The 9,992-nt window shown below is 47.3% G+C and overlaps 1 protein-coding gene across 1 annotated transcript in view; it reads right to left on the bottom strand.

Moving 5' to 3' along the window:
* Positions 1-9,716, bottom strand: part of steap2 (STEAP family member 2, metalloreductase) — a 29,612-nt gene extending 19,896 nt beyond the window's left edge. Inside the window, exon 1 of the mRNA XM_038723579.1 lies at positions 9,596-9,716. The gene's annotated coding sequence lies outside the window, so the exon portion shown is untranslated. The remainder of the gene's footprint in view (positions 1-9,595) is intronic.
* Positions 9,717-9,992: the final 276 nt, after the last annotated feature.

Consider the following 9,992-nt stretch of genomic DNA (forward strand, 5'->3'; position numbering starts at 1 on the left):
TTGTATTATCAATGACTGGAAAAGATTGACGAGAAAAAAACCCAACTAAATTGTGTTGTGTTAATTTTCGGAATATTACCCCCCTCCATCACAATTGATTTTTTAAAAATCTAAAATAATACCCCGTTGAAGAAGTAAGTGCACGTTGACATTGTTTTGTCGATTGCTGTTTTTAAAAGTTACAATCCATTGTCATTCTCTGTGGTGGAAACCACCGTTCCTGCGCTTGATTGAAATTGTCTGTGGCAGGATAGATTCACAGGAAATGATGCAGCATGTAATCCAGCGTTACTAATTTTATATCAGTACTGACTGACTACTAAAACTGTGTGAGTATGTCAGGCTGCACAGTTGCACTTCTGTTGTACTTCTGACAAAGTAGCTGTGTGCTGTAGTATCAATCCACACATATGTTAAATTAACCAGGTCTGAAATCTTAAGGATTACTACTTGGTAAGTTCAAGAATGAACTGTCAAGGTCAACTGTTAAGTTAAAATGGATGAGAGGTGCTCAAAATCATGGAAAGTTTCAACATCTAAATTTCCGTGGCAAATGATCAAACTCAAACTGCCAATGAGGAACGTGTGATTTGGTTGAAAGCTCCAGATAAAGGGAGCCAATACCAGTTTATTTTTTTATTTTTTTTATTTTTATTTTATTTTATTTTATTTTTTAAACCTGTCCTGCCCAGCAGCCTGGTATAGAGTATAATGACCTGGATACCATATTGTGCCAGACAGATTTTACTTTAACAAGAGAGTATTAAAATACTCCTTTGTCTGTTTTATTATTTATTTAATTATGTATTGATTTGTCACCGGGCCGGACAGGGGGGCAGACACGGGGATGGGGGGGCACAAACAGACAGCACAGAGAAAGGACAACACCTGCAAGAGAAGGGGGAAAGGGGGATGGAGGGTGGGGACAACAGGGAAAAGCTGTGGGAAACACCAATTGCAGAAAGCAACGAAACCTGCAAGAGAACAGAGAGGGGGGCTTGGGGAGGAGAAAAACAACAACAAACAAACACAAACAAAAAAAACAATAAAAATAATAATAATAGTAAAAGAAAACCAGCCGAACAGCAGCAATAAACAGCTGACATATTAATGACATATTAAGACAACTAAGAGAACAATGAAAACAAGAAACAGTCACACACACTAAATAAGCAACACAACACAGCCACGAGAGCTGGAATAATAATTAATTTAAATAAGTAACTGAAAGAAAGGCATCAGGAATAATTCTACCAGGGACAACCTAAGTTTGTTTGTGTCTGTGTGTGTCTGTGTGCGTGTGGGTGAATGTGTCTGTATGTGTGTGTATGTACATGTGTGTGCGCATAAGCCTGTTAAAGAATGTAGTTGTTAGAGAGAGTGGGACGCCACGACTGTAACAGGCAGGCAAGAACCCCAGTAGCCAATAGGGGTGGAAGAAAGAAAAAGAATAAATCAAATCAAAAAAAACAAAGACTCCCAGATGCACCGCGATGCAAACGCAGAAGACCCCGACCCAAATGCCAGTTGACAACGTAATGCCGACGGAACGCAAAAGAGGAAGAGCAGCGCCCGGACCGACCACGTCGCAGACACAACATAGACCAGTGGCCTCCCCCATCCAGCACCCCACCGCCGCGCAGCAAACAACCACAATGCCCAAATGCCACGCAATCATCAACACCAATGCACAAGTGACGAGCCCAACGCGCACACTGCGCGAGCACGGCGACACCCATGCCCAGCAGCCCCCCGCGAATCCCGCGTGCGAGGTCGGGCAAATGAGAGAGAGCAAACGGAACAACACGACAGCGAAAGCCAGCGGAGAGAGACACCAGCAGCAAGCCCCAGCCCGGCAGCAAACGCGCCGCACAGGTCACCGTGCACCCGCCAATAAAAGTCCACCGTCCCCCCAACTGCCGGAAAAAACTAAGGCCGCCGGCGCCAGCCGACATCCCCCATGCCCAGCGCGCCCCCGGCCGCCATGCAACACCAGCCAAACCAGCAACGAGGCAAAATCAACTAGCTCAGCTGCATGCCACCAACAACCCACCCATCCATCAAGGGCCGAGAACTCCAGGCACAAACCCAGAACAAACCGGAGCACAGCCCTGCCCCGCACCCACACTGCACATCCCGAAAACTAACTATATACCTCAGTATCCAGAGGGGTCCAACAACTGGCCGACAGAGAAATGGGCAAGCACGGATCCGAGGCCAACGAAGCAAAACAGGAACGCAAACAGGTCCCTCCAAGCCAACGAGGAGATGCCTCCCCCGGACTCCAACGCACAAACTAAACGCCCAGCAGCCATCCAGAGACCCTGCCCAGGGAAAAAGTATAATACATCAAGATGCATCGATAATCGTCCCACAATCCCACCGCAGACCCCCACCCCCAGAAGCCAGGACACCCTGCGACCCCCCAAAGCGCAAAGGACCCCAGACCGCATGTCCAGGGGGAAGCTGTACCCCGCCCCAAGGAAGAACAGCAGAAAGCCGTGCCGGGAAGCTCGCTACCGCCAGGGAGCGATAACGCGGGAGAACCAGGCCAACGGTCCCCCAGCCCAGCCAGAGGCATCCCTCCCTACAGTGCAGCCAGTGACAGCAGCCCCCGAGGCCGATTCATCCCCGGACAGGGGCCCAGCCCCCCCAGTCAAGCACCCCCAAGGAGGAGCACCAAAACCTACCCCGACAGCACCGGTCATGCGCCCCAGAGACTCCCGAATGCCCCCACCGTGAGAGAGCTGGCAGGGGGAAGCAGCGGGAGCCTCACCTCTGCCGAAGAGGGCCCAGGCGAGGAGAGGAGACAACGGGCCCCCAGGCCCAGGGACACACCACCCGCCCAGAAATGAGCAAAGGCCACAAGCCCGAGTCCGCAGAACCCTAGGCCAAGGGCGGGCCCCCACGCCAGGGGAGCCCCGACCCCCCCAGCCCACCCCAGATCAGGCAAGGCCGCCACCAACCCCACAGCACCCCCAACGCCCGGGGCTCCAGGGGTAGGACACGAGGCCAATGAGAATCTCTCCCACTCCTTCAACCCCTCTGCCTGCCTCTGTAAATGTATTGTTTTGTGTTGGATGCATGTCATGGATTGTGAAGTGTTGTATGGTGGAGTGAAGATAAGGTGTGTGGTAACTAAGGTGCAACTAAAATTGGAGGGTAGTTGTGACACAGGCACCCCACAACTGTCAGGTAGTGGAGCCTCCCATCGTGCCCCTCCCACCCCCCAAGCCCTCTGTGTCTAATGTGTAATTAAAATTGAGGGCAGGCAGTGAGGGAGGAAGAAGTGCGAGGCCGCAATAAAGCAGCCCCACCCCCCAAACGCCCTGCAGGCTGCCCGTCCCCCAGGATCCTAAGGGTGTATGTTGTGAGACATGACCAAAGGAGGAAAGGTGAAGGAGGTCATAGGGAGGCTAGAAGACCAGATTCCTGACTGGCCCCATCATTTATTCAGTCCCGTCCCCCACCCCCCTAAGCAGGAGGACGCCAGGTCCCTCCAGCCCAGGGCTTATAGCAAGAGCCCCTCTAGCACCGGTAGCACCCCAGAGTCAGTGACAACCCCGCCCATCCCCAGGACGGGCCCAGGGGGGCCCAGCCCCCCCAGCGCGCAGACCCGCCCCAGACCCAGAGGCTCCAAAGCCCCGTGCCCCAGACCCCCACACACTCCAGAGGCAGGTCAGTGCAGCCCCAACCCAAAGTCCAACAATCCCCCGTCCTCGCCGGGGCCCCTCCGGCAGCCCCACTGCTAACCCCTCACCTCACCGCTCCCCCACAATCAGCAGCACTCCGAGCACCACCAGCCCCCAAGGGAGCAGGTCCGGGGCAGCAAGGACCCCACCCAAGGACAGAAGGGCCCAACAGCCCAGATCCGAAGGTCGGCCCACACCCAGGAGGCAATGCCACACAGGCCAGGTCAGGCCAGAAGACCCCCACCCCCGCTCCCTTCCCTCCCTAGCAGCGAAGCATCCCACACACAAACCCCCACCGTCCCCAAAGAAAAGAGACAGCAATCACCCCGCGACAGCAGCAACAGCCCCTCAGCCCTAGGGAGTCAGCAGATGCAAATAGCCCCTAGGACTCAACACGACCACACTCCAGAGGGCCGCGACGCGACTGCAAGCAACCATCGACACACCCCAAAGCACAATCCCTCCATACACAGGATCCCGGCACAACCACCAAGCATCCAGTCCGGGCACTAAAATCCAGAGGAGACACCCCCCAACCAGCTCAAAAAGGACCAGCCCGCACCCCCAACCCACCCCGTCAACCCCTTCTTCCCGGTCCCCCACCCCTCCAACAACCAGTCGCCAGACCCCTTAGAGAACCGAAATGCAATTATCAGGATGCACAGCATGCACACAGGACAGAGCCGCACACCAGCCCAGTCCCGGCCCGCACCCGATGCCCCCAACCCCCGACAAGCACGCAAGCCAATAATGACCTACAGATGAGCCAATCAACACTACCCCGCTACCAATCTAACTAGCGGCACACAACAGCCAAGTAATGCGCTGCGCAGGAGAGATGCCAGCCGGCGCAAACCGCCCCCATCCCCCCCGCAGCCAGAGAGACCACAGACCCCACCCACGGCTACACCGTGACCCACGCCACACGTTCACCACCAGACCGAAACCCACCACAAGCATCCCCCCCCACCAACCTCCACCGCCATGCCCGCCGCCCGCCCCCTCCCCCCAACCCGGACCCACACAGGACACACAGGGAGGCAGCCAAGCACCGAGCGCCACCACATCCGCACAGCGCGCGAGTCAAAATCACCACCCGCGCACCGATACCAACAATCTCGTGACACCTAAGCAGAGTGGCTACCCACCCCGCAGCAGCGGCACGCCGAATACAGGGCAAACACCGGTCCCCCCGTCAAGCCCGCGCCCTAGGCAACCCCAGCGCCGCATCACCGCCCCCCGCCAACACCATGCCATCAACCAACATTTAAAATTAGAAAAAGTCCCCCACGCCCGCACCGCAATGCATCTAAGAATCAACCCACCCCCAGACACACCTACCAGCCGTACGGGACCCTGACCAGCAAGGCAGTACACACCCACCCCCATTAAGTGATAAAGTTGATCAAGGGGGACCAGAGAGATTGGAATTGTGTCAATTTGTTTTTTTTTACAGCAGACATTTTCTCCATGCTAATGTGATCTATAAGGTGATTCCGATATTGGGTGATACTTATATTCTTTTTGGCCTTCCAGTTCATGAGGATAGTTTTCTTGGCGATGCATAAGGCAGTGAGAAGCATGTATGATGTGTCAACCTCTATACTAATGTCACTTAGGTCCCCCAGCACGCAGAGTGATGGGGAAACTGGGACGGGGTAACTTAGCCATATCGATAGGTCTTCACATATCTTCTGCCAGAACTTTTGAACAGGTGTACATTGCCACATAGCATGCATGTAACTATCAGATATGTTACCTGAGCAGTTCCGGCAGATGTTTGACTGCATAAGACCCATTCTGAACATCCTTTGTCCAGTATAGTGTGTTCTATGGAGAGTTTTATACTGTATAAGTTGTAGATTGGGATTTGTAGTCATTCTAAAGGTATTTAAACATATCTGCATCCAAAAGTTTTGGTCTGGACTAATGGATAGATCTGTTTCCCATTTTAAGAATGGGAGAGAGATTGAACTATCTGTTTTTAACAGTAACATGTATACTTTTGATAACAGTTTTGGAGGCGAGAGTTTAAGAAAGTCTGTTATCATTGGAGGTAAATCTAAGTCCATTATTTTATCCTTAAATCTAGCCTGAATTATGGATTTAAACTGTTGAAATTCCAGAAATCTATTATGGCTAATTCCATATTGTGCCACTAGATCCTGGAATGGAATAAAGTTACTGCCTTGCATTACATGCTCTAGATGTCTTATCCCTTTGTCATACCACAGTGGGGAATTTAGTGTTTTCTTATTTTGCAGGATGTCAGGATTATTCCAGATTGGGGTAAATCTGCATGGGATAGGTGAAGACCCAGATATTTTGAGAAGTTCCCACCAAGCTGCCAAGGAAGTGCTTATGTTAATGCTTTTAAAGCAGGTATGACGTTTGATGCTGGAACTGATGAATGGCATATCGGAAATTTTAATTTCATTACAGAAGGTTTGTTCTATGTCCATCCATGAGTGGTCCAGGGGGCTCTGATTGATCCATTTTGAGATATATTGTAGTCTATTAGACAGGAAGTAATGATAAAAATTTGGCAGTTCTAAACCACCACAGTCTTTTGCTTTTTGCATAGTTTTTAGACTGATTCGTGGGGGTTTATTTTTCCACAAAAATTTTGAGATGTTTGAGTCCAGTGATTTAAACCAGACAGCAGAGGGTTTGGTGGGTAACATTGAAAACAGATAATTGATTTTAGGTAGGACCATCATTTTTATGGTGGAGACTCTTCCCATGAGTGATATAGGTAATGATGTCCACCGTACAAGGTCATCCTCTATAGATTTAAGTAAAGGCGTGTAGTTTAGCCATGTCAGTTCTGACAGCCTGGAAGAAATATTGACACCCAGATATTTAATATTCCCAGACTTTAGCGGTGTGGTAGATATACTCTGGAAATCACACTTTACAGGTAAAACTATGGATTTACTCCAGTTAATGGAGTAGTCTGAGATGGATGAGAATTTATCTATAAGTGTGATTGTCTCAGAAAGAGAAGTTTGTGAGTTTAGGAGGAAAAGTAATACATCATCTGCATAAAGGCTTATCTTATGGTGTATATTTTCTGTTTGAATTCCTTTAATATTATTATTTTGTCTGATCGCAGCTGCTAGTGGTTCTATAAAAATAGCAAATAGCGAGGGAGAGAGTGGGCAACCCTGCCTGGTACCCCTCTGGAGACTAAAGCATGGAGAAGTATGATCATTTGTTTTGACAGAAGCTCTTGGGGAACTGTATAAGATTTTAATCCAATCTATGAAAGAGTTTCCAAATCCAAATTTATATAAAGTAGCGAATAGAAATTTCCAATTTACTCTGTCAAATGCTTTCTCTGCATCTAAAGAAACAACTATAGTTTCCAGGTTATGAATAGTGGCATAGTCTATTACGTTAAGTAGCCTGCGTGTATTGTTGGTGGAGTGCCTACCCTTAATAAATCCTGTTTGGTCAGAGTGTATTATACCAGGAGTGACCTTCTCTAGCCTTCTTGCTAGGGTTTTGCAGATGATTTTAAGATCTGCGTTAATAAGTGATATTGGGCGATAACTGGACGGGAGTGTGGGGTCTTTGTCTGGTTTAAGGAGCAGGCTGATATTAGCAGAATTCATTGTTGGAGGCAACATGCAAGTACCCCTAATTTGCATAACCATCCTATAGAATGTGGGCGCAAGTATTTCCCAGAATTCCTTATAGAGTTCAGCGGGAAAACCATCTGGCCCAGGGGCTTTATTATTCGGCATATGTAAGAGAGCTTCCTGGAGTTCAGCCATTGAAACAGGTGAATCCAGAGCCCTGATCTGTTCATCATCTAAACTTGGCAAATCTATATTGTTCAGAAATGCATCGATGTTAGAGCTAGATGGGTCAATTTGTGATGTATATAAGTTTTTATAATAATCTCTGAATGCATTGTTGATTTCTTCTGGGTTATAAGTCAGATTCCCAGCTGAGTCCTTTAAGGAAGAAATAGTTATTTTTTCTTTATTCAATTTCAATTGGCTGGCTAAGAATCTGCCGGATCTATTGCCATGTTCAAAGTTCTCCAAGCGTAGTCTTTGCAACTGAAATTGGGTCTTTTTATTAATAATTTCATTTAATTCAAGTTTTGATTTTCTCAGATCATTCAGCATGTGTTCCTGTGGGGAGGCAGCAAGGGTAGTTTCTAATGTTTTTATTTTTTGTTCTAGCTGTAATTCACAAGATCTCTCTTTCTTTTTTTTGTATGATGAATAGGAGATTATTTTACCTCTCATGACTGCTTTTGCTGCCTCCCAAAGAAGACATGGCGAGGTTCCTGGCAGGTCATTAGTTTCCTGTTTGAACAGTTAACCGCACAGTAAGTCATATTATCTATCCAGAGGTCACAAACACTGCCAAGATGTCACCCCCACCTATTACTCAAAGCAGTCACGGCATTTATTATGCATAACTTTAAGATTTAATAGAATTTTCAGAAAGTTAAAAAAAAAAAAGAAATCACCCCCCTTACAGTTGTCATAAAGCAGTAAATTGGCTTCAGAGACCAATCCAACCAACATAATCTTCTTTGTGTGTCCATGTAAACAACAAGGCAAACAATTACATTAGTAAGATTAGCAAATTAAACTAACACATACTAAGCTTTATGTAAATAACTTTTTACCCATTGACTTACATTCATTTACACTAAGCATTATTTTCATTATTTTCACTATAATACAATAATTGTAAAAAAAACTAAACAAAATCATAATTCATGTGTTCTCTTGTTGGCTACATGTAGGCTATATTACCTTGTGTGATTTATGTTGTTATCTGCATGTTTTGCATGTTTACAAGGACGTCACGTTGTGTTGAAAACTGGTGGGGACATTTAAGGGCTCACATTGGAGTTGTCACAAAACACTTACATGAGACGTTAGAATGCAGAATATTGGGGTCACGAGAACAATACTACAAGATATTTTAATACTATTTAAAAGAAATATTCATTGATGAAATATATGATTGAGGGATCTGGGGTTTCTCCCCCAGAAGATTTTGAGCATTTATTTTCTGCGTTCTGGAGACATTTTCTGCACCAATTTATTCAGGTGGCAGGTGACAATTCAGAAAATGAAAATACAATGGAATATAATGCAGTAATCAGTAATTTGTTGGGATTTTTGGGACAATGCAGATCTGTTTTTTACTATACTGACATTGCATTGCATGTTTTCTTATTGCGCCAAAAAAAAAAAAAAACCTTCTCATAGCACTTACATTTGTTAATTAACATTTCTTGTAGCAAGCTATTGTTCAGAACATTTTTAACAAATGCTTTCAAAAAGTGGTGGGTACATTTCCCCAGCGTCCCCAGTGGAAATGACACCCATGCATGTTTCTGACTGTATTATAATGTTGCCCGACAGCAGCTGGAGATGACTCCACAGCTCCTGGTTCAGGTAGCGTGAATGTCACAGAGGATACCACAACTGGGAATGTTGCTGGTCTGGCTCGCAGCTGTCTGTACAACTCTCACTTGTTGAATTTGTGAGCCATGATATTGTGCGAGCACAACAGTGGCAATTAAATCTGCGCCTGAAATAATAGATTTTTCTCTTGGGAATGTTTTGTCGCGCTCGCGACATATGAGATAAATCTGACGCTGCATGTCTCCATCCTCTGCTGCAGCAGCCCGTCAGAGGACATCCGGAGACGCTGCCTCTTCTAGGCTACTGACCATCTGTCTGCAGCGACAGTGATCTGTGAAGGCCGTGTGTGTGTGCAGGCAGCCTGTGTGCACCTGTAGCGCTGCATCATGGCCATGGAGCCGCACAACACACACCACACATTCAATTTCTCATCTCAGATTCAGAGATGATCGGTCACAGTGAGACTACACACAGCGTACAGGGTGATGGTGTGTTACCCACCTGTCATCGAGCTCCACAGGAACGCTGCTGTTAATGCAGAGAAGCTGACCAGCTGCTAGCTTCCCATCCTGATCCTGATGCTGCTCCGCTTCCGCTGAACACATGATGCATTCACGTCCTGTACGGAAGATCGGAGATCCCCAGTTTCTTGTCCGCAGCATAAGTCGTAGTTTTTGGCTAACCTATATCAACAATCTGATCCCAAGTTGGTGACTTGGGCTGTTCATAATGTAACAAAATAAATAGATCAGATTTCTCTTTAGTATGCAGTCTGATGTGTTATGCTTGGGTTAACTACAAAGAAAAATTAGGTCAGGAGAACATCTTTTTTGCACAGGAGTTGTGCTCTTCTGTCTTTCTGAGTGGAAAACCTCTCAATTGCCCTAAGTCAGGAATG

The sequence above is a fragment of the Micropterus salmoides genome, unplaced genomic scaffold (assembly GCF_014851395.1).
Source record: "Micropterus salmoides isolate LMB-PRFRI ecotype aquatic unplaced genomic scaffold, ASM1485139v1 Ms_hic_scaffold_1, whole genome shotgun sequence".
Taxonomy (NCBI): Eukaryota; Metazoa; Chordata; class Actinopteri; order Centrarchiformes; family Centrarchidae; genus Micropterus; species Micropterus salmoides.